Source organism: Bidens hawaiensis, unplaced genomic scaffold (genome assembly GCF_021521415.1).
Source record: "Bidens hawaiensis isolate Kalapana, Puna unplaced genomic scaffold, B.hawaiensis_p1.1 tig00025004_1, whole genome shotgun sequence".
Taxonomy (NCBI): domain Eukaryota; kingdom Viridiplantae; phylum Streptophyta; class Magnoliopsida; order Asterales; family Asteraceae; genus Bidens; species Bidens hawaiensis.
The window spans coordinates 244,908-271,599 of record NW_027493971.1 but is presented as its reverse complement, the minus strand read 5'-3'; the positions used below and the strand labels follow the sequence as shown (position 1 = coordinate 271,599).

The 26,692-nt window shown below is 33.0% G+C and overlaps 1 long non-coding RNA gene and 2 pseudogenes across 3 annotated transcripts; 1 reads left to right on the top strand and 2 right to left on the bottom strand.

The window, feature by feature from the left end:
• Positions 1-2,395: 2,395 nt before the first annotated feature.
• LOC143570522 (uncharacterized) lies at positions 2,396-4,163 on the bottom strand. Its single transcript, XR_013141945.1, has 3 exons — positions 4,045-4,163; positions 2,557-2,670; positions 2,396-2,456 (listed from the first exon to the last, which is right to left on the bottom strand). It is a non-coding gene; the product is annotated as an uncharacterized LOC143570522 (long non-coding RNA).
• A 16,973-nt stretch (positions 4,164-21,136) lies between these two features.
• Positions 21,137-22,354, top strand: LOC143570538 (protein BZR1 homolog 1 pseudogene; annotated as a pseudogene). The gene is made up of 2 exons (XR_013141948.1): positions 21,137-21,391; positions 21,646-22,354. The product of XR_013141948.1 is annotated as a protein BZR1 homolog 1 pseudogene (transcript).
• A 263-nt stretch (positions 22,355-22,617) lies between these two features.
• On the bottom strand, positions 22,618-25,386 carry LOC143570520 (deSI-like protein At4g17486; annotated as a pseudogene). The gene is made up of 4 exons (XR_013141943.1): positions 25,257-25,386; positions 24,909-25,167; positions 23,774-24,068; positions 22,618-23,004 (listed from the first exon to the last, which is right to left on the bottom strand). The product of XR_013141943.1 is annotated as a deSI-like protein At4g17486 (transcript).
• Between the last annotated feature and the right edge of the window lie 1,306 nt (positions 25,387-26,692).

Below are 26,692 nucleotides of genomic sequence, written 5' to 3'. Positions count from 1 at the left end.
AAATCATTTTACATATACAAGTATGATAAAAAAATAACTAAATATATTAAGTTATATATAAATTTTTATAATTATAACATATACGAAATTAATTATGTACTTATGTAAATATAATAATAATAATAATAATAATAATAATAATAATAAGTGAGCTGAGTCCAAGCTCGAGCTTTGTTAAGTTAAATGAGCTATTTATTTGTGAAAATAGAATAGTATTAATCTAATATAAAAAATATCCATTAAATAATAAATATTTCTACATATACAAGTATGATATAATATAAAGATAACTTAAGAGTATATTAATTTATAAAAATTATAATTATAAAATATACAAAAAGATTTATACATTTATATAAACATAATAAATATGTAATTATTAAATAATAAACAAGACCTCGAGTCGAGCTCAAGGTTAAAAAATCTCTTACAAGCCAAACTTAAGCTTTGAAAATTAAGCTCAAAGCAAGCCGGGCTCCAGCTTAGGCAAGGTCGGGCACGGCTGGTTTACACACCTAATTATAGATGCCATTTATTTAACTAATTAAAAACACAACTTGATTCGGTTGAGGAAAATAACGGGCCCAAAGAGGAAGGTCACCACTATAATCTACAATCGGGCAATAACCCTCCGCTTCACGGTTATATGTGCATCCCGTTAATTGTGTTGCATTGCAATAATAAGCCCCTTTCCAAAGGTTACACGGGCCCGTAAAAAACTTGTTCCCTTGGTTACTTCCCCAATCAAGACGATCCACCATGCTATAATTAGCCTCGTACCAAGATTTTAGTTTTATAGATGATCACTACGCCAAGTATGATTACAAAAATTATATAATAAGTTTTAAGAAATTATTTATCAAAGACTGCTTCACAATTTGTTTATTTGAGTTCGGTTTTTATTAGAGGGGCATGGGTAATTTTTGGTATCGGTGGTCAAAATGAGTCGGGTTAACCTGAAACACTTTTTGTCCAAAACTATAATTTTTTTTTATAAAGAATCACTATACCAAATATGATCACAAATATTATATTGTTTCAACAATAACATTGTTTTAAGAATAATGAACTAAAACAATAATTTAGGCGAGTTTCTGGCCCGTTTAACCCATTTGATAAGTCTCATGTTTGACTTGTTGGAGATAAAGCCTAACCCAAGTAAACTCATTCATATATAAATAATTTAAAACTATAAGTTTACTAAAACAACCCTAAAATAAAAAAAAGAGCGTGATGTAACGTACCCCATAATGATGGTGCGAATGCATGATAACGTGTGGCAAAACGACACGTGTCACCGTCCTCCCAATCTTTTCATCCATTGTCTCTTCAGTAACCTTCAAAATATGTAACATAAAAAAAAAAAAAAAGAAAATCATAGTTATAAAAAAATGAAAATCATGGTTATAATCACAAGTCCTTTATACCACTTGGATGTTACAAGCTAAGACAACCAAGTGAATCAATAGTCAAACTTGTGTATAGCTTATACAAGGACATAATACACATAGTTTTACCTGACTTCGCCGCCTTTTTCTCTCATCTCTAAAATGAGTGAACGCGTGAGGGTCAAATCCAAGAACATGCATCACCTAGAAACATTAAACTTGTCAAAACCTTTTTCAATAAAATGCCGCATACTTTTTAACCGTCTTACACACACAAAAAAGAGGAAATGTCATATACCCTATAACTTAAGTTACAATAATATCATATTGCCCATTTGAAATACATAAAATTTCATTTACTCGTTTCATGTAATAAAACTTATATATTATGACCATTATACCCTTCTCCTTACACTTCAAACTCTCATAACCTAAATGCCTAAATCCTAAGATAAGAAAAGGGTGTTATGTCAAAAATAAGAAAATGGGTTTATTTAACATTATAATCTTTTGTTGGGTTCAACGTGATATTCATTATTCAAGTTATAAGAAGAATATAAGAAATTATCCAAAAACATAGCTAAACTCACTTCATGTATGAGGGTAGCTGATACATATCCGGTTGCAATGAAAGTTTATTCAAGACGGAGGAAATCAAATAAAGTCGGATCAGCCCAAGGAAACCCACTGGAACAGCTTCACATTATTTATGGGCCTGGGTTTGACCCATTTAAACCTGATTGTGAGTTATGGAAAGATAAAGGGCTGGGGGTGCTGAATAGTCTCATGAGTTATGGAAAGATTAAAGGATGAGGATGCTGAAAAGTCAGAGAAACATAACTGCTTCACCAGAATTTTATGTTTAAATAATCTGTTCTTGCTTTTACTTTTGCTTATCTTGTTGAATTTCCTAATAAACCTTTGTATTGGAGATCGCCTATCTCGAATCAGGCCTTTTTAATTTCATAATTCAGCCACTTCCACCTTTCTATCCTTAGAATCTATCAGTAGCCGAAAGTAGCGTATCGGCTTCTGCTGTCAAATGTCGAGGAGCGACATTCACATGTCCTGCAAATACGTGAATCGCACGTTCACCTTTTAAACACTAATTTTTTATAACGAGTGTGTTTTGACTTTTGAGAAATAAAACGGAGAGAATATAAGTTACCAGCAATTGCACGACCCCATTGATCACGTTCACATGCTACCGCCCATGCTAAAGTATTGCCAATGGTGGGCCTTGTAGTCACCAAAAGAACCAAGTCGGCATCCGCAACACCCTCTGACAAAAAGATTTTAAAAAATGTATAAAAATATTGGCATTAAAATGAACTGGTCAAGTAGGCCTTGTAGTCACCGAAAATTTGACCAAAAGTTGCCAAAAGTCTATTTTGAACACACAGAACCTCCTAAACTGTTTCATTCTAAGATTTTGATTATTATTGTAATAATAATGTTTTCGTAAGCATAATTATATTCATTTATTATGCATGATATGATTGCGGGTCAACTCGACCCGGGTCGATTCGACCTGTAATAAAAATGAAACATTGTAACAAACAGATATAGGCTTGTAAACGAACAAGAACTGAGCATATATTCGTGTTTTAACTTTAACTGAGCAAACAATTGAACACGAACAACCAAACAAATTGGGTTTTCTTGTTCGTGCTTATTCATCAAGAAAATGTACATCTTCGTTTTCGTTTATGTTTGTTCGTTAGCAATACAAATGAACGGTTCACAAACATAACCGAACGTTCATAAACATAAATGAACGAACGAGGCATGTTTTCATATTGATTCTTTTAACTAAATAAAAAAAAATTGTTCATGTTTGTTTGTTTATTAAAATCGAAGTTCCTGCCAAAAGGTTCACGAACTATTCACTGAACGTTCGACTCGTTTACAGTCCTAAACCACCATAAAGAAAACCTTCTATATATGCACGTGGAAGTTGAACACCGCCATCTTGTCCACAAGCAGAGTAACCACTTAAACGCAAGTTATCTCTTACACGCTCAACCGCCAACGCTCTTCTAAACCAGTCTGCTGTCTGCCCTAAGGCCTGATCTCTCATAATACATAAAAATTAATTAAAAAAAAAACAATTAAAAATGCAATACCAAAATAATGATCCATTGCCAAAAACTAGGGGTGTAAATGAGCCGAGGGCGAGCTCTAGAGTCTAGCTCGGCCCGTTTCGAGCTCTTTTTCTAAAGCTCAAGCTCAACTCATGAGTCATTTTTTCAAGCTCTAGCTCAGATCGTTTATTAATTGTCAATTACTTTATATACATTTTAATTTTTTATAAAATTTAAAATATTTTTTTATATAACATAATATATATTATATAGCTATATTTATCATAAAATTATATATCATAAATATTATTATATAAATATTTGTTTAATACATAAATATAAAGTATATATATAATCAAGTCATTTAGGCTCGCATGCTAGCTCAAGCTCAATAAGTGAAGCTCGGGCTCAGGCTCGTTTATTAAATAAGCTTATTTTAAGGCTCGAGCTCGTTAAAGCTTGGCTCGATTTTCGAGCTTTTGACGAGCTGATCTCAAGTAGCTCACGAGCCGGCTTGGCTCGTTTACGCCCCTACCGAAAACCCACGAAGAAAAACGAAAACAAGAAAATACCTGTCGAAGACGATGCCTTTTATCCTCCCCGGTTATATCCTCCGAAGTGCAATTATACCAACAATCGCCAAAAATTGGAGGATCGTTGAGACCAGTACAAGGCGGTGTACCCAAATTAGAAGCTGCAAGTGGTTCACCTAACTGAAAAAATGAAACACAAATTAATCAAGAAAATCATTTGACTTTTGCATCAAAATTTCAAGAAAACAAACTAATCAAGAAAATCATTTGAATTTGCATCAATATTTCAAGAAACAGAAATTAATCAAGTAAATCTTATAAAGTTGCATCAATATTTCAACACAAAATTAATCAAGAAAATCATTTAAATTTGCGTAATAATTTCAAAATTAACCAAGAAAATCATTTAAATTTGCATCAAAATTTCAAAAAACACAAATTAACCAAGACAATTATTCAAATTTCAAGAAGAACAAAATAACCATGAATCATTTAAATTTGCATCAGAATTTCATAATACATATAATTAACCAAACTTACTTTCACAATATCACCAACGTTTCTACAATTTCTAGTAGGCAAATGACCAACAGCGTCATAGTTTAGATGAATTCTGATGGGCTGCTTTGCCATCTTAAAAAAGCCAGAATCTTTTTGAATTTCCAATAATACCCTTCCCTTGCGGTGAAGAGGCTCGGTATCAGTAGCATGATAAACTTGTGGAGTTACTGAATAGACCTTGTGCCCGTGTCTCTTTCTTCTTTGTTCAATTATCTCATCATGAATACAAGAATGCGGTGCAATATCCGTTTCTGGCCCTTTTTCGTTGCAATTGATTTTGGTCAAACTCTGCTTGAATTATGTCGAAAAATACTAATATTAATAGAATCTGAAACAAATAACAAACCATATTGAAAGAGTATATAGATTACAAATTTAATTCTTTTAGAACCCTAAATCTTCTATTTTTTTCTTACCCAGAACACTAACTGGAATATATATATAAAATAATCAATAAGTAAATATTAATAATGAAAATGGAAGTTTACCTGAAAAAGAAGTAATAGCTGGAGCCAACATTTCCTTGTACACAAAATCTTCAACTCCATAAATGTCTTAAATAAATAAATAGTTAAATAAATACTGTACTCAGATCAAAAGATTAAACCTTTCTCGCATTAACGTAATTATTAATGCAAATTCCTATAACGTTAAGTTTCAAACATTAATGTGTTCTTGAGTGTTGGATTCTTGAAGGGTGGAGGTGAGTGGAGAAGATTTTCCAGATACTTGAAAAATTGGTGTCGTGATGATTATATATAAGTTTAGGGTACAAGGCTTCAAGCTAATAGCTAGTCGGGCGGTGAGATAGGATTCGCGATTAATAAGGAGTACAGGATAAATTGAGATTAATCGGCCACTCTTTTAATTATAAAGTTTGCATATGAGGAATTAAATCATTAATTTGGCTATTACTATTTATTATTATTTTGTTTTTATAATTGAAGCATGTCTGATATCATTGAGAAGGTATTTTAAAATGAAAAGAAAAAAAAAATAATCCATGGAATCACAGCTTGTCACACCCCGACTAGCACAATGCGGAAGCGTAAAACGAGAATGTAACAGACACCTCTGATATCAATACATTGTTTATAAAGAAACATTACAAACTAATTAACAATATATTACATTTCTTTGTTTAATCATTGTTTAACAGTCTAAGCGATACAAACAAAACTAGTTCGTTAACTAAACTTTCTTACTACTATCGCCCTTGCTTCTATTCACGTAGTATCAACCACACACTTCAGCCAAGTAACAGGTCATCAAATCATTCCAATTTAGGTACACCTGAAAAGCAGTTTAAAACATGTCAACTACTAGAGTTTGTGAGTTTCACGAGTTTCAAGAAATCAGTAATGAGTATTCACAAGTCAACACTTGTAATCATGAAACAAGTATGTATGTATGTAAATGATGTATGTGATGTAATTATGCTAAGCTACAGTGAAGCCTGGACTGTTTGTGCTGCGTGCCTCCATTTCCCACGCTCAATCAACCATTGTGGCCCCTTTTCGACCACAACATGCCCTGGTAGCTATGTCTAACACTACATAGCCTGTTTGTATAAATATGGTCATGTGCAAACGGCGCTATGTGACACGGCAACCAGGCCGATTCCGTTTGGGTTTGTCAAACCAATAGTACTATTCACAAGCTACCGGCTCGAAGTTAATCACTGTGATCGTGGGGACTTTCGTGTGTTAGCACTTAGATAATTCACATCAGTACATGTTTCAGGTATGTATATGTAATCAAACATGCTTTTCACCCCAAAAGTTCGTAAAACAGTTTAAAAGTGGGGTCATGAAACTCACGGTTTTGTAGATATTTCGTACTGTATCAACTCGTGGTTTGTTCAGTCCGCTATCAGTAGTTCCTATAATTAATATTATAATAATATTAATATTTTAATATTATTATAATCTCAATACTAAACTGGGCTGTATAACTAATCTGGGTGTAGCTGGAACGCCCAGAAAGTGGCAATAGGCTTAGGTTGTGATGTTGTTCAATGTCTAATACTTAAAACTGAACTTGGCTCAGATTCCCGTTTTCCCAGCTGGGCCAAGTTGTTCGTTTACGCGTTCAGAAAACAGTTATGGGAAAATAAGCTTGGGTAAATTTATTGGTTAATAAAATGATTAAGTTATAAAGAAAGATCACAAACTGGGGTCCCAGATTAGCCACGGGGCCCGTTTCCGCTTATTCAGTTTAATTTGAGAAGAAACGCGCACAGTCCACCCGGATTGTCCAGGTTTCTCATAGAAAAGTTCATTTTCACTTAACTAGTACAAAAATATGATTTTTGATCACTCATGGTGTTTTGATATTCCCGCAGATTCACTAGTCGCGAACTTGCCGGTTTTTATAAAAACTGAATTTGTTTAATATTCAGATTAGCATAATTAATTATTCATTAATCATTAAATTATGAAAATTTAACCACTTATCAATTAAAATATGTAGATTTTTATAAAAATATTTCTGGTATTTATTTACTGATTTATTAATTTATAAAAATTCATTTTATCAGCTATAATTCGTCTGAAAATCGTCCGTTTACCCCAAACAATTTCCAAAAATTCATCAAAAATTCCTGAATACTCAAATCATGTCCCAAAACAACCTGTATCAATTCCAGAATGTAAAAAGCTCGTGCGATATTCTTTTCCGCCCAAATTCGGCTGTAAAAATTCACACGAACGCAAATAAACAAAACACCTTTAAATTTCTTCAAATAATCCCAAAATTCATATGTTACCAAAATACATCAAATCTGAGTTCCCAGAAAAATTTCATAATTTTTGAAGTATTTTTGCTATTTTTCCCAAATAAACGTCCCAATTCGGTAATAAATTCGCCAAATATTATCGGATGATCGAAAAATTACCAAATTTAAACAAGGACTCATTGACATGGTCCCTGATGTCCCTAAAAAATTTCAAGCCCTAAAAATATGCACATCACAACCTTAACCTAAATAGCCCGTAAGCGAGTGTTTCGGCATTACCTCAGCGGGTTTGGCTCGTTTCTGACCTTTTAATCAAGTTTTCAGGTTCTTGTGCTTCTAAGCAAGCTAGGTACAAGTCCTATATCACAAAACAAGCAATATTTCATCAACATAACAGCCCTTAAGTTAGGGTTTCGACTAGTGCACAAAAACGAACTTTTGAACCGTAAAAACGTCGTTTTAACCCTTTAATCCGTGTTTATGGCCAAAAAAATTATCAAAACAGGTTCCTTACCATGTGTATGATCAAAACATGTTTATGGACCATTTTTAGGATTTTTACACGGTTAGGAATGATTTTTAGTAACAAAGACATGTTTTTATGGTATTAAACAAGTTCAAACAAGTAAAAAAGCTACTTATTTAAGCTCTTACCTTAGGGTTTTGGAAGTTTTCTGGCTGAAACAGAAGGGGTGTCCAGAGTTTTCCAAGAAATGATGTTAAAATGGCTTGAACCTAGTTTAAATGTGAAAGAATAAACAAGGGGGGGTGGCGGCTGCGATCGGACCATCATGGGCCCACTTTGGGCCCATTTTGGCCCAAGTTTCTGATTTCTCAAGCCCAAATACGAAAAGCCCGGTCCAAATTTAGTTCGGGTTCGGTTTTTGGCGTGAAAAACTTATCGGGTGCGTTAAACAGCGCGAAAACAAGTGTTTTTCGGCTAGTTTTGTGTAAAATTATAAAAACATACTATATGTTTGTAAAAATCAAAAATTTTTCCACGGATCGCTTAAAACATTTCAAATAAGTGTTTGGTAAGTCTTTTTCGGCTTAACGGATGATACAATGCTTGGTTTGTAACTATCTTTCGCGTTTAAATCTATAGCGGGTGGTTAAACGAGCATGTTTTCGTTTAACTTGTTTGCTATCAAACTAAGGCCATATTTCTAATATTTTAGCTTGTATAGATCGTATATCACTTATAAATGGCCCCCCGAGATATCTGGGTCATAACCCGACCCGTTCGGTTAATCGTTCGTTTGTTACACAAAAGGCGTTTATTTGCTTAATCGGTAAATACGTACTGAGGTGTACCTTGTTTTGGCTCAAATGTCGCACAACTTAATGAGAAAAGTTTGCAGGTATTCAGATGAGATGAGGTTTGTGTGTTTCTACGTTTTGCAATACATTTATTTATTATTTAATTATTATATATAACCTCATTTTAATTAATACGCAACTTAAAATTCAAAAGAAAAAATCAATTAATTCAAGAGCATGAGCTAGATCCAAAAGCATAAAACTAAGGGCTTCTTTAAAGATTGCAAGCAACTGTTTTTCAAATTCAATATTAGTAAATAAAAATTTCTATAAGAGGGGAAGCTAGTATAGTTAAATGTGGGGGTTTTAATCAAAACTACGTAGTTTTGATTGGTTTTTCGTGTAAAGGTGCACAGCTAACAGCACCGTATTCACTTGTCCCTATATATTTTAACACAATAAGAAGCACAAACGTTACCTTTCAAAAAAAGAAAAAAGAAAAAAAGAAGCACAAACGCCACATTTTTTGACTTAAAGCATGCTTGGGATTGAATTTGAAAAATGCTTATTAGCTTATCGGCTTTTTCAAAAATGTCATTTTGAAAAGCCAAGATTTTAGACGTTTGGAAAACTGCTTTTCAACCATTTCAAAAATCTAAAATAAAAAAGTTTTTTGTGATTGCCAAACACATTTTAATTTATTGACTTTTTGAAAACACCAATAAGTTAATAAGCATTTTTTAAACTCAATCACAAACATGCTCTTAATATGAGAGCCCTATACTCAAATATTTTCTAATACTAAAGTTTCAAATATGAAGCTCCCCAATTTCAATTAATCACTTTATTCACTAACGAACTTGTTTTATGAGATGCAATACATATTGATTAATCTAATTATAAATCATTCCAAAAAAAAAATATGTATATGATTTTTTAAAGAAAAATAAAACAAGCTGGCTCGAGCTTCTTGAGCTCAAAATTGTATATCATGATAAACTATTCGAGTTCGGTTGACTCATTTAACTACGAGAGTATGCCAGAGCCCGAAATTGACGTTTAGACCCTTAATGGTTATTGGGCTGGGATTTTGGGTTTTAGCCTACCATAGTTCAGCCTGCCATAGTGCTTTTTATTGAGGTATGATAATGATATCGTCGTTTTATTGTATTTTGTCAACCTAAAGTCCTAAATCATTATCCATGAAAGCAAACAATAAGTTCTATGTTGTGACTCTTTAAGTTGAAATTTTAGTTTCTCACCAACTACATATAACTAAATTAGAATCAAAACAACATTGGACAAACTAGACTAAAAAACGTAACCAAAATAATATTGGAAAACCTAGATCGAAACTTTTTTATCGATAAGACACATTGAACTATTGAAGTGAAGATGTGATAAATGTTTTATAATACAATATCAATTACATAACATATTTTAAACACGGCGAGTAAACAAGAGATCATGTTGTACAAATGTTACACACATATTCCACCGACACTATTTACATATTATTTACAACAACAAATGAGTGTTTCGGTGTCCCTACTATCCTCTCAGTCTTTTACCGCCTATCAAAAAACACCACCTCATTTACGTGACTAGAGTCGAGAGGGTTTCTTCCATCTCAAGAAACATTTCTTGTTATGCAAGCATAACTCAAAACATCAATAAGCATATATACTTCATCATTTTACGCCTTTTAGTCCTACTAGCATGCTCATTGTTAACACCATTTGAAGTGCTTCCGATCCTATTTTCCACTTTGGAGATCTCTTCGGCCGAAGAATTGCACTCTTTGTTGGTTTCTAGGGACACTATCGATAAAAAAAAATGCATAAGCACACATCTACATTAGACTGAATCAAGTGCAAAATTTCACTAGAGGTAGTAATTTCGACTCTTCTGAATAGGTCGATTTAGGTTTTCTTTAAGCTCAAACGAATAAAAAAATACAATAAAAAGATAATCAGTGAAAAAGGAAAGATGTCAAATTTAAAAAAACAAAAAGAAAAAAAGCTAAAAAAGAGAGGGGTCAAATTGGTTGAAATAATTTAATCCATACAACCTCCTAACCAGTTTAATTATAAATAGTGTTATAATGATATTAGACTAAATTACACCGACGATCCCTTTGGTATGCTCAAATTTCGATTTTGGTCCTAACTTTGAGAAGTTACAAGTTTAGACCAATATTCTGCAAACGCGTAACATAGTTAGTCCATAACTAGCTCGTTGACTATTTACAAACTATATAATCATAGCTAGCTGGTTAACCATTTATAATGTTTTTCAAATGTATCGACATGAAAGGGTTTGCAGATCAACTAAAACCGGCCTGTGACCACTTTTAATGAGCCCATTTGACCCGTTACCCAATTCGCCATCTTCCTACAAAGGGACTCCACAAGATTGGGGGAAAAAAAAAACCTGATGTGGCAGTGATATTAAACTTAACACTTATATCTTTCATTTCTTGATCTATAATATCATCTTCTAGTTCTTGTAACAGAGCCATTGAGTCAAAGTATTCTTCTGATGTCGTGGTCAAACAACTCGAATCTGATGAGCTGGAAGAACGCGACCCTGGATCAACAAGATCATTTAACTCAAAGTAGTCTCCTGTCAAGATACAATCGGTTTCACTTGACATTTCAAGAAAACAATCCGGTGGTGATCCTGTTTTGTTTTCCATGGTCTTTCCCTACAAAACATGCACACATTTAGTTAAAATGAAAAAAAATGGGGTGTGCATGAAACTAAATTTGACTTGCAACAGATAACCGGCATAACCGAACAAAAATCACCAAACGTAACCCAGAACCAACTGTTTGGCTTTATGTTTTTTCAAAAACCTAATTTCCACGTTAGTTTCGATTTTACATGTACCGCAATACATAGTGTAGCCCAAAAACATTAGCCCCAAATGATTGTAAATATGTAATTAACTCTAATCATTACTTAACAAAAATGTGTAGCCCAAAGTCTCAGGCCAAGATTTTGTAAAACTTGGTGCAATACCAACTTGAAGGACCCGAATGGTTAATATGAAAAGTATAAGGGTGGTATGAAAGATCTCAAGGGGCGGTTTGGTGAAGATTAAAAGTTCATGGACCAAGTTGAATAACTTGGTGCCATAGTTATCTTTTATTTATTATTAAATAAAGTAGAAGTCTAGTATAATTATTGTTCCCAACTTTGAGTAGGATTACAATTATGGGTGTTATATAAATCCATCAAAAGGTTTATTTTTAGTGTGGTAGAAAATATTTTGTTCTTGTTTCTTATTAATGAAAAGAGTCGTATAAACGTTTTATTCAATATCGTGTTTGGTGTTTTTGATTCACTTGTCTAAGGTTTAACATATTTATTATTTTGGGCCTTCTTTTCGGTCAAAAATTTCCTAATATAAATGTCAAAACTGAAAAACAAAACCAGAATCAAACGCATTATGAAAACTAAAACCGAACCGAATTTTTGGTTTTCCGTTCGGTTTGAGCTCAACCCAAAGCTGACGGTTTGGTTTTATAAAAATGGCCCTCAAGAACTATACGAGACGAGCCTTTTTATAACAAAGACTTGATGTGGTCAATAGGTTGTAAGCAAACCGAGATGAAACGAACAAGGCCTTGTTCTTGTTTGTTCGTTAAGAATTTTGTTTGAGTTTGTTCGTTAATTCATAAACAAACACAAATGAATGCAAACAAACACGAACGAACACAAACCAACATAATAACATATATAAATTTGAAAATAAAAATCAGCATTCTGAACAACAAACCTTATACATAACCGGCCAAAACATAAACCAAATAAAGTACTTAGAAACAATTATCAGAATGAACCTAAACAAACAAGCACACATTCATGAACAAGTTATTGAACGTTCATGGATAGATGTGGTCCTAGAATGTGGAAGTAGTTGTAGTTGTAGGAGCATACCATTTTGAATAATTATTACTAAAGAAATAATAAAAGAAGAAGAATGGACGATGTTAAACGTTGAGCAAGTGAATCAAGAAAACGAACACAAGATTTGTAGAACTCTCTACGAGTCTTTTATTAAGAAAACGACAAATGAGAACAACTTAATAATAACTAACACATTATAAGCCCACGGTTACTCAAATACACAATTTGAATCCAAAACAAATAGGATTAAATAAAATAAGACTAACTTATCGTATAATAAATTAATAATAAACTAATTATTATATAAAATATTCTCCAAGGTCTATGAGCCGTCAATCTGATTTGGTGTTGGACACGTTAAACTGACGAGACATTGGGTTTTAACATAGTTCTATTAACAAAGATTTCGCGCATATACTCAGCTAGCAGTAGTGTTTTGCCGGACGGGAGACGAATCCATTTTTCAGTAAGTTTTCCCACGACAGATACGAAACTAATCAGTAATAAAAAGTAGAAGAAGAATAAAGAATAAAAGATGATGAATCTATGGGTCTAGCAATGATAACCGAGTCAAAAAGTGGTTTCAGCGTTGACTTTTATGGTCAAACTAACCAACTCAAGTTCAATGGATCGATCATGAGCAACTGAACAAATCATCCACATAATTAATTTTAAAAAAATGTAAAACAGCAAGAACAAAATCAAACATCCATTTCAATCAATCATGTTCATAAACACAAATTCATAACAATACGTTACACGATCTAGAAGCATAAAATTTTATGCGATGAAAGTATTAAGAGTAACATATATATACCTGCACCTGTAGGTACGGTAAAACAAGATCACAAATGAACGATAACACACTGAATCCTGTGTGTTTGGGTTTGCTTAAGTTAAGAGAGTGAATAAACAAGCAAGCATAACGATTAATGGAGGATTGGTGGGTATTTATAGAGACTAAAGTTAACCGGGGTTAGTGAGGTAAACTGGAGGTGGTTTGGTCATTGGTTGGGTTTTCTTGTCGTTGATCGCTTGTTTGAGTACGTGGCCTGATTTCATTGGCTGGATTACGTAGTCGGGACTTGAAGATGCAATGCTTCATGACGTCAAACAATTTAACACGCTTATTTCAAACATTGATTTTGATTCCGGACACAATCACAGCATTTTCATCTTGATCCTTCTATCTTCTTTTCCTTTTTTATAACATCTTTGTTATTAAGTTTTTTTTTTATAAATATTAACTATTAAAACTGCGCGTAACGGTCTAACTAAAAAGTTAATTACACATCGTTACGTCTGTAAAATATGTTATAGAGCCCAAGATCTAGTCGCAAATCGATAAGTCAATTCGAGATACGTTAAAGGAATACTTTATTGAATGCGCTATGGATGATGAATATATTATGTTCTAGAGAGAATCCGACGTCATAACGTTACTCGGGGAATAAATATGGCACCGATCTCTATACGCATTCATTATGGAAGGCCTATATATAGGCAGCTCTCATTCGTACTAACGAATGAGGTTTTACCATAGCGAATGACCTTCCATTCGCTACACACCCTTAACGAATGGGCTTACTTTAACGAATGAGCCATCATTCGTTACACTGTAGTAACGAATGAGCTCTTACATTAGCGAATAAGCCTAATCTTTAACGAATGGGCCTTATTCGTTAAACATGCTTAGCGAATGAGCCATATTACATTAAATGTAAAGACTAAACTACTCCTAATCTATTCAAACAGCTGCGGAAAATAAATTATGCACCAACAACATCATTGTCGAATAATCACAAAGGCTCTCACTAATTTATATATAAAATGTGAGTGGGAGATCGTGATTGGATGAAAATAATTTGGGCCCACACAATCAGCGACTGATCCACTGAGGTCACCAAACCGATGAGGCCCAATGGGTTCTTTTGCATTAGGCTCCCCTCATTTTCTTAAGCGAAATGGCGGCGATGATATGGAAGGGATATCTCTCCCGTTGCCCTTGGTCCAAGAACATTTTGACATAATTTTATGAGTTCATTACAAAACTTACAAAGGACTTCGCAAAATCATAATTATTTCAAACCGTGATGGAAAATTGTAAAAAAAAATAAAAAAACATAGCAAATATAAAGTAATGGTGGTGTTAAATAAGTCGTGTTCATAAGTTTAAGGTTGGCAAGTCAAACTTAACAAGAACTCGAAAATTATGTAACACATGTACGTTGTAACTAAACGCAATACGAGTTTTCACATTTAGCACGAAAACGCTTCGTTTAACTCAAAAATTTATTTTATATTTTCTACATATTATTATTATTATTATTCTAAATTTGCCAATTTAGTATATTGTACATTTATACTAGGCTGGTACCCGCGCGATGCGGCGGGTGTCCGAACGCAAACCTTGTGAATCACATAACAATTAAGAGTGTTAATGGTTCGGTTTAAAGCCTTTAAACCTTTTAAACCGGTCATCAGTTTGGTTGCACAGTCGGTTTTTTTTTTTACTTTCACTCGGTTGGTTGGTTTCAAAAATTTCAAACCGTAGCTAATGGTTTGGTTTGCGACTTATGCTGAAAACTGGCCATATGAAATCAGACCAGACTTTAATGTTGTATGCATTTTAATCTCTTTTATTATTTAGTATTTGACAAGTTTTGTTCTATATATTAGATGTAGTTAAAGATATAAGTTAACAAAGTCTTTTTTAATACAAGTAAACATGACTATTACAACTTTAAATTAACCTAATTCCAGCATGATTTTTTATAATCTTCGTTCTTGTTATAATTTCGCATCCTAGGTGTTTCATTAATCTTTACCATTTATATTGCTAAAATTATCATTTTTCCTATTTTGTTATATATAATAGAGTTGGTAACGATTCGGTTTCAATTTTTGATAATTCAATTTAGGTTTGGAAGACGAAAAATCGATACTAATGGTTGGGCTCACAAGTTTAACCTACAAACCATCAAAAACCGGCATCGAGCAATCCCTACGTAACTTATTAATTTTTTTAAAAATTAAAAAAATTATAACAATATCATACTCAATTAAAGAGAATAAAATGCTCGATTTTATGGCGCACTTTTTTTTACAAATATATTACCGCACGAAAAATTTATGGTCGTTTAAAAATCGTGGTGGAAAGTTAGTTTAAGATTAAAATTAAAAACATAATATGGTTAAAGATGAGGGAGACAAACTTATAAGTTAGGTGAATTTTGTTTAAAAGACAAGTTTACCACTTTTTACATATGTGCTTTATGAATTTGCATTTGTAAAACTCTTAAAATAAGTGTTTTAATTTACTTTTGTCTATTGTATTATATATAGTATAGATAAATATAGATAGTTAAGATATGATTGTACAAAAATACAAGTAAACATGACTATTACAACTTTAAATTAACCTAATTCTAGTATGATTTTTTATAATCTTTGTTCTTGTTATAATTTCGTATTCTAGGTGTTCCATTAATCTTTACCATTTATGTTGCTAAAACTATCATTTTTCCTATTTTGTTATATATACGAGAGTTGGTAACAATTCGGTTTCAATTTTCAATGATTCAATTTTGGTTCGGACAATGAAAAATCGATACTAATAGTTGGGCTCACAAGTTTAACTTACAAACCATCATAAACCGGCATCGAGCACCCCCAACGTAACTTATTAATTTTTTTAGAAATTGAAAATATTATAACAATATTATACTCAAATTAAAGAGAATAAAATGCTCGATTTTATGGTGCACTTTTTTTACAAATATATTAGCGTACGAAAAAATTCTGGTCGTTTAAAAATCCTGGTGAGAAGTTAGTTTAAGATTAAAATTAAAAACATAATATAGTTAAAGATGATGGGACAAACTTGTAAGTTAAGTGAATTGTGTTTAAAAGACAAGTTTACCCCCTTTTACACATGTACTTTGTGCATTAGCATTTGTAAAACTCTTGCAATTAAGTGTCTTAATTACCCTTATCTCATGTATTATATATATATATATATATATATATATATATATATATATATATGAAATAATAATTACCAAGAGCAACCAATCTTGCTAAAAAGCCGAAGAAAGGGCCTTCACCCCTATGAAGTCTGTTACACAACTAACCTTAGATATAACACAAAGGAAAATGAGATTCCCCATATCGAAAGGCAGAGAAGATAGAAAAGCATCATCAGAGCGATTAATATTAGAAACACAATGAATGGCCTTTTAGCTTTGCAAAATAAATTCATTCTCATTTTACAATTATATTGGCATCGATCATGTCTCTCTTCCTAAGTAGCATCGGAACGGGTACGGGACCAGGATACGGGGACATTACGGGTACGGGAAACGGAAAAAATCAAAAATCCAAGATACGGGTACGGCAAAACAAATATAAAAAAATACAAATATATTAAACAAAGTTCAAAATAGATTTATACTAATATAAAGTGCAAACTAAAAAAAAATTATATCAATCATAGGTAATTAATTATCAATAAAAACTAAATAAATGTATAATTTATATATATATATATAGTCAATTTTAAACATTTTATGTATAAAATTACAAGTTGAGGACCACATGTAAACTAGTCTGGATAGAGAGGGTTAAATTTTAAAATGCATAATCTAGTTTTAACATTTTATGTAAAAGTTAACAAGTTTTAGGGGCTAAATGTAAATAAGTGAAAGATCAAGGGTTAATGTTAAAACTAAATTTATTTAACCCTAACAGAAAATAACACAGCGCCTACTTTCTTCTTCTTTCTTCATTGGTTTCCGGCAATGGAATTCTTCACCGGAATGTACTATATGGCGGCTCCGCCATGCTATTGGCTATAGAAACGTCTCGGAAACGTTTGTTGACCGTCCCCATTTAACGGGTTCGTTTAGGAAACGTTTCCGTCCCCCGGGACCGGTACTCTACCCTCCAAGCCGTCCCCGTGCATCAGAGAGTCTCTTCTGCTCTCCAGCATGGGAGTCCACTCAGTACGGAAGTCAGCTAGCCTTCATTCAATCAAGGCAAGTTCAATGGCCCCTATGGGTGTTTCCGTGTTTATGGTCCGAGTTTAACGGTTTTAGGACAAGTCATGAACCAAATCGTTAATAATGATTTTTGATTATCAATAACCAAAAACCGAACTGTAGAAAATTGAAACTGAACGGTTACTAACGGTTTGATTTCACGGTTTCGACTTATTGGGTCTTTATAAGGAATTGAATAAAATATACAAATGATAAGGCTATTCAAAATGCATAGAATGAACCGTCCAAAAAACAGTTAACCATATACTTATACACTTCAAAATGTAGTCTATATACATGAAGAAGTTCGATCTCTTTGTACGCCAAAACCAATTCTGTATCAACAGATTGCATATTCATGGATATATAATGGTAATCTTGATGTACATTGGTAAACTATATTGGCCATAAGGCTATGTATGAGCTCCTCAAGGTTTGCTACCTTCGTCAGGGGCGGATCCAATATGAGTTCACCTGGTTCACGAGAACCCACTGATTTTTAAATTTTACGTCAAAACAATATATAAAAAGTTTCAGTAAACTCATAAGATTTATAGAATTGAACTCAAATGTTTAGGATGATTTAGTGGTAATCTCTCTTTTTTTTTCTAAACACTTCTAAACTGGAAATGTCTCAAGTTCTAGTCTTTCTAGCATCGCTTTTGTTACTTTTTTTTTTCTTTTCAGTTAATTATCAATGTGTTATTTATTGGAGTTTTAAATAACTAAAAAAAGAAAGTTTTCGCTTCCAATTACTTCTAGACTTATATCGGCATCACGCATCCACCCTCCACAACCCATTGATTGTAAATTTTTATTTATTTTTGATTTTTAATGACCTTGTAGTTTTTTTTTATGTGTTTTCAAAATTAGCATAGATATCAAATTATATAATATTCTCCAACTGACCCGATCGGCCCAAAAACTTTAACATATGATTGTGCGAAATTTGAACATCGAAAAAGATGAATTCATAGGAAAAACAATTTGGGTCCGTCACTATATGTGCATGCATCTAGGTGTGGAAATAGCCTCATGTGGTTATTAGGCCTTCATTACCATAACAACGATTTGTTGTGATCGAACCATGTTCTGATTATCAGAAAAAATCCTTTGGTTCAAATGTTTTTTTTTTGTGACAACCTCCAATACGAAAGAATAGTACACCACCATCTTGGTCAACCTAGCTCGGTTATCAGGACTATTAATGTTACGGACTGAAACCATTGCAAGGTATGGATTGTCTCACATCGATTGTATTAGCAATTGATGTGGGGTTTATACAGTGACGGATCTAGGACTTTTTATGAGTGAGGGTAAAAAATAGGTATGATCAAAATAAGTCGGTGTAAAACGGGTCAGGTCAATATATTTTGTACTCATGAATTTGTTTAATGATATTTATTTACTTATTAAGTATTTATGTTATGATAATATAGTTAATATCTTTGATCAAACTCAAACATATATAGATAATAATGCTTATGAAATTTTAGAGTTATATAAATAAAAATGACGTATAAACATAATATCTAACAAAATTGAAAAGCAAAAGGCTATTGTTAAAAATGAATAAAAAGTAACAAACGAAACACTTAACGATAAATCGACTAATCAATCAACATAGCATATTGTTTGTCAATTAAGTTTAGTTGGATTTTGTTAATGTGTAATATGAAATATTAAAATCTAGGGCTGTTTAAAGATCAAATCAAACTAAAAGGTACATTATTTAACTCTATTGAACACAAAGATGTTAATATCAAACTTAGCCTTGAATTCCTATTTTCTTTACCCACTTTACAGCTTCCACTAACCTCCTCCACTTTTCTCTCTCTCTCTTAACATGTTCCCTAAACCCCATAACTTCCGATAAGAGTTGCGGTTCTTAAATTTTGATAATTTGTTCATCTAAAATGGGATTTTAAAGGTTTATGGGGGACATAAAAGAATTGCAAGGGGGTTTAAATATTTTTTGATACTAATGTGTTATCTTTTTACCCTAATGATCTTCAACCCAGTGGGTGTGAATGAATCCGCCACTGGGTTTATAAGCTAAATGAGTTCCTTTACTCGTCAGACTAGTCTTTTGGGTTGAGTTATTCTATTTGGTTTGTAACAATTAATGGTACACGTGATCAAATTCCGTACATCTACTTCCACTCGCGTATTATACTTTCCTCCGAAAAATGCATTTGTTTCATTAGGATTTAATTTAATTGTCTTTTCTTTATACTTTCTTAGCTTTTCAACTTCATATTATTATAGTTTTATTATTTAAATAGACATATGGTTAGTAAAGTGAAAACCAAATTCCGTAGCTTTTCAACTTCACATTATTATAACTTTATTGTTAAAAAAAAAACAAAAACAAAAGCAACAAAACAGAGATTAGTCAAGTTAAAACAATATAAGAAAACTTTATTTCTAATAATGAGATAAGGACACAAGCTGGTGCTATACATCTGAACCAAATATATAATAAATCATTAAGATATATATGAAGTTGTGTTAAAATCATGATAGTTAATAATTAAAAACATAAATTAAGTCACACATATTATAATGTTTACAACTTGAACAGTCTGATTTACATAACCGGATCGATAATAAGAATTTATCGATGGTGTTACATCTGTCATGTAGAAAAATAGTTGCGTAGAAATGTTTGTTTAGAAAACGTACTAGTTCATTTTTAAAATTCGAAAGCTTGCCAAAACATTATTAATTGATTCTCAACTAATATAAAAGACTTTGAAACAGGGGTGAGACCGGTACTGATAAATACCGATATAAAAATCGAATGAAATTCGAAAGCCCGTCAAAACTTTCTTAATGGATTTGTCACTGAATATAATACATAGGAATGAGACCAAATACCAATATAAAAAACAAGTAGATACTGTCGTCGTCCAAACCGCTCGTCACTCGAACTTGCCCGCCGCTCGCTCGAAAATTGCTTAGAAAATGCTAGCTCGTTTTATCGCTCAATTGTTAACGAGCCGCTCTGCTCGGTTTAGTTTGTTAACGAGCCAAGCAAGGAGCAAAGGCTGGCTCGGCTCAAATATTTTTAATTTATATTATATATATTTTTATATGTGAACAAATATATAAATATATAGACAACATACATAAAATATAAGCATAAAATTTTTCTCATAATAATTTACAACATGTTACAAGTTATTTAAAAGCTTCAAATTTATTTACAAATATATTATTTACAACTTTCAAACTTGTTTATTATTGAAATTTTTGAGTGACAAAGAAATAAATAATGCTAAAAATCGCTCGATTTTCAATAAAAAAATACACGATTCGATTTTCGCTCATTTCGGCTCAACTCGTGAACAAACATAGATGAAAACCAAAAAAAAACAAACAAACCGTAGATGTAAAAGAAAAAAACATGAAAGAAAAAGGAAGCAACGAAGTTCCTCGTGTTGAAGACACATGATATTCTCCACATCCAAATTCACACAAAACACATACACTGACAGACAAAGACAAAGAAAGATTATTATTCATCATGAGTTTGTGAGATTTCACACTTATAAACACCAATCCCACACACCCATCATCACCTCACAACTCTAGAAACCAATCAATCAATCGGAGAATGGCCTGGGAGGTGGTGGAATCATCTCCGGCGCCGGCGGTGGAAGGTGGCCGGAGGAAGCCGTCGTGGAGAGAGAAAGAGAACAACCGGAGGAGAGAGAGACGGCGAAGAGCAATTGCGGCAAACATATTCAACGGGTTAAGGACACAAGGAAACTATAATCTGCCTAAACATTGTGATAATAATGAGGTTTTGAAGGCCTTGTGTAGAGAAGCTGGTTGGATTGTGCTTCCTGATGGCACTACTTTTCGTAAGGTATTATAGAATACATCTAGGCTTCATTTTTTCCATTTCGGTTCGGTTTTAAACATGGGTGTCAATCGTGTTATGTTGACGGGCTGAAATGTTCAACGTACACGGCCCACAGTTTTTAGTTAAACGGGTTGACTGGAACAAGACCCGTTTCTTTTAAATGGGTTATATGCCAACTAAAAAGCTGATTATTTTCGTGTCGTGTCAGAAATTGCCGTAAATAATAAAGTGACATCTGTTTGTATTTAAAACTGCAGGGATGCAAACCACCACCATCAGTCATCGAAACCAGGCGCAGATCGGCCAACACAACACCATGTTCTTCTCAGAAACCAAGCCCATGGTCCACACCGTATCCAAGCCCGGCCCCTTCGTACCAATGCAGCCCGACCCGTCCCGACACAAACACCACACCATCAACCAACCCGTTTGGGTTTCTTTGTAACCCAATCCCGCCATCACTCCCGCCTCTCCGTATCTCAAGCAGCGCCCCGGTGACACCGCCTCTCTCAAAAGTTCCAAGCCCGACCCGAAGGCCCGCCACTATACCTGAGTGTGACGAGTCGTATTGGTCCACGTGTGATTCGTTTCAACGAATGCGGTTCCAGGATTGTGGTCCAATGATGGTTAGCCCGGGTTCGCCAACTTTCAACCTTGTGAACCCAATGGCTCAGGTGGGTGCGATGGGAAAAGGGAAAGGGATCAAGGCGTGGAAAGGAGAGCGGTTTCATGAAGTCGGTTTTGATGATCTTGAGCTCACTCTAGGACTCTAGGAGGCGCGAATGCTAGAAGTTTTCAAGACTTGATCGGTTAATTTGAGTCATATCGAGTTAAAAGTGAGATTTCGGTGTCGGTTTTGGTGTTTGTTTTGATGATATTAGTTATTTGGAGGTCATGTTTATCAGTTTATGGTTCATGGAGGTAGATAGCATTGTGTTGAAGAAGATTGTGTTGTAATTAATCCTTTGGTCATTCATGATGAACCGTTTATTTGTTATGTATTGATTGAAGTTTTGGTGGATATAAATCTTGTACTTCTGATAAATTTAGTACCGGTTATCGTATGTAGCTTAGTTATCGTAGATACACTTGGTTATCGCATTTAGCTTAGTTATGGCAAATTAACTTAGTTTTCGGAAATCTAGTTATCATACAATTATAGTTCACACTTGGTCTAAAGTTATTGCACCCAGTACTCGTGTTAGATACGGATTTAACCAACAAAAACCGACCAGTGATCTGACAGATTGACAATTAACAAACTCATATAAACAACTTCTCTACACATTGATATTCCTAAAGTTTAGTTTGCTTACAACATACACAACAATAGAACCAAAACCGCCTTTTTAGGAGATTTCTTAAATTAAAAGCCCAACTCTAACCAGTGACCTTTTCGTTATTGGGCACGCGACGAGATCTCGACTGTAAACAGCCCTTAAAAGGCGACTGAAGAAACAGTGAAGATGTTGACAAGCGTTTTTGTCTTGATGACACTGATGCTAGGCAACTAAAACTATTGCTTCTTAGCCTTCTTTTTTCACTCTCGAATTGATGATCATGTTTCACAGCCGATGCTTTAAGGGCCTCTGGTAAAATAAAGCTAAAGGCCGAACCTGTATTTAAAATAACACGCTTACGCCAAATTTGGGCTTAAAACATTAAAAAAAAGAAAAAGAAAAAAAAGCCTTAATGAACTATAAAAATAACTTATTAGTGACTATTATAACTGATAATCAAATCCAAGAATGGGTTAATTCTGAAAGTCTAAATGGGATTTTGTTTAAATTTAAATGGGATTTTATTTAAATTAAAATTTTACTCTTTATGTTGAAGAATTAACAATTACTTGAACCGACCAAAATAGCTTACACACACACACAAGGAGGGTTATACTAAAAAGAAGATTTTGCCTAAATAAAAAGTGTACAAAGGAAATTAAAGAATGATGTATTAAATTTTTAATAATAGTGTCATTGAATAGCACTTAAAAACTTTTTAATAATAGCGTCATTGTGTAACACCATGCCTAAAAAATTAACACACTTTTTAGGCAAAATTGACTTTTTAGCAGAAATCAAACCTACATACACATATACATAATATATATGTACGTATGCATGCACGTATATGCATACAAATACAATTTCAATCATTATGGGCCAATTTAACGATGTTCTAACACTTAAGGGTCAAAGTGGCCTAAATTTTAAAACCTAGGGTAAAATGATACATGTCAATTGGGTCAAAAGTAATCCAAAGTGTTATAAATTGTTTTTAGCCTCCTAAATTAATTCATAAAAAGATTATATATTACTTGTCGTCATTAGTATCCAAGGTTTATATTAACAACACAAAAGAGCAAGTGGGGATAAAAAATGTTACCCAATTTAGCGAGTCGATTAACCCATTTAGGGATTTGCTTGCCAGTCAACTTGTAACAAATGTCATTGCAGAAATGGTTGCAGTTCTTGATGATTAAGTGGTACGTGTCACCATTGTAGTTTGCCGCGTGATGTTCCATGAATTCTCTGACCTGAACCGGGTTCAAACATGTAGTCCCAACTCCCAATCAATATTGACCTCCTAAACTCGAACCCTGGGCATTGCCGTGGTTCGACCTCAAACACACCGCTAGATGAATACTCGTGAGCCCCAAATGCATATTCCACACCATGAACTATAAAGCACAAACATCATGCATTAGAAATTTAATAACTATAACCATGATTGCATTTATAGCAATTCTAAAAGTGATATATTAAGGGAGGTTTCATATATGTGCCCCTACAAACTTGTGAAACATCATATATATGGTATATCAAACTCAAACTTAAAGTATCATATATGCTGCTAAAAATTACTTAAAATATCAATTTACCCGTTTCATTAAAAATAATTCAAGGAATGACAATTTTACCTTAAGGTTTCTAAAGCTTAAAAATTTTATGTTCACCCTTTTTTTGAAACGCTTATCAAATTTATTATTTCCCAGTATGATTGCATTTACAGCAATTTTAAAATTGATAAATAATGAGAGAATTTCATATATACCCCAGCTAACTTGCGAAATATCATATATATGAAATCCAAACTAAAAATATCATATATCAAATTTACCAATTTAATTAAGAATAATTTAAGAAATAACACTTTTACGAGACCTTTCTTTTTTATGTATGATTATAATTAGGGAGAATTTGATAGTTGAAAAATCATATGTCTGATAGGGTAAAATGGTCATAAACTTAAATATCATCTAAATTGAGTATATAAGATATTTTAAGTGCGGGTTCAGTATATATGATATTTCACAAGTTTGTAAGGATATACAAACCTAGGAAAAACATATTATGAAGTATGAACACATATTATGACAACAAAAACCATATTACTACGATAATATTGTATATCTTTAAATGAAACGATTTGACACGTTCCCCTTTTAGCTAACTAATTTGACCTATTTAAGATAGCACACATGTAAACCTGATGTAAACAAACAAACCACTTAACATACCTTCTACACCAGAGTGAAAGATGCCAAATCCAGCCCAATAAGCATACCCATTCATGGGTGTCAAATCATAAACATTGAGATAAACGGGTGTGTTTCCTGGCCCATATTCCACTTTTATTTTAGGAAAAAAGCAAAAACGAGCAGCCGATTTTCCTTTTAAACGAAGCGGCACAATAGACTTCAGGCCTTTCTTTGTTATAAATTTCATTGTGGTTGTAGCAGGTTGCAGTTAGAAATTGGTCAACTCCTAAATACCATCCTACACAAATATACAATTTCAACAAGTTAGAAAATTTATGTCAAGATTAAACAGCCATTATATACAGGCAATATCAATAACAATATTACTTTTGGTTTTGAAAATAAAAAAATTCTTTTGCATTCAGTGTAAACGAGCCAACTTGCGCGTGAGCTACCAAAGATCGACTCGCTAAAAGCTTGAATTGAACCAAGCTTAAAGATGTTGGAGCCTAAAAATAAGCTTGTTTAATAGTTGAGCTCGAGCCCAAGCTTCACTTATCGAGCCCAAGTAGGCTCATGTGCCTAACAAGCCCAGTATTTATATAACTTTTAAATATAAATACACACACACACACACACATAATAATAATAATAATAATAATAATAATAATTATTATTATTAGATATAAAATTATGATAAAAATAGCTGAAAAATATATCTTATGTTATACTTAAAAACTATAATTACATACATACATATATATATATGTGTGTGTGTGTGTAAAAATAACTATAAGTGTATATAAAATAATTTAATAAAATAACTCATAAATAATAAACGAGTTGAGCTTGAAAAACTACCCACGAGCTGAGCTCGAGCTTTAGCGATAGATCTCGAAGTGAGCCGAGCTCCGGCTCGGTTCGGCTCATTTACACCCCTGCATATACTTAGCCTTTTGTTACAAAAAGAGAAAAAAATTGCTTCAAAATCAGTGATTCTATGATATTATAAGAAATGCAAAAGGTTGTTAAGTTTCTAATTTCCACCAACCACACGAATCAGCAGACAATGTAACAAAATAAATTTATCACAAGCCAGCTAATTTTATTTATTGCACATCCAACTGCTATTCGATTTACTTGCTGGAAACATAGTTTATTCATAAGCTTCATAAGCCTTTTGAGTTGACTTTGACAATTTGATTGAATACAGACACATATATAGACACTTGATCATATAATATTCATATAATGATTAATGAGTTTCACACTTTCACCTTCTAAAAAGCAGACTGAAACTAAAGTCAAACTTTGACCATCAAAGGGCATGAGTGGGAGCCCATGAACATGATTTCTTATTCTTGAAAATTTCAACATTATGTTTAAAAATAGTTAGCTGGTATAAATCATAAAGTTTAGCAATTCTAACATCATAAATTAAGTTGTACTGATATTTTTTTATGTTATTAATTTGATTTGTCATGTGAGTGACTATATATTGATTGATATGTGACAGTGAAGACTGAAGATGACTAAACTAAATGGAATCTGTGTTGATGGTTACAGTAGCTACAAAAGATGAACAAACGCAGATGGTACTATTGTACCAAGTGACAATAACGCTTTTCAGAAAGATTCTTTTCTGTTTTTCCATTTGAACCTGTAGCTTTAAATATCAATCTCTCTTTCCATCAAAAATGCACAATTATTAAGTGTTCATTTTCAATTAACATTATATAAGGGTGTTCACCGTCCAGTTCGGCTGGTTTCTGCTAGCTACGGTTTTAAAAATTGGAAAACGGAACCAGGTTGGTTGGCTTCGT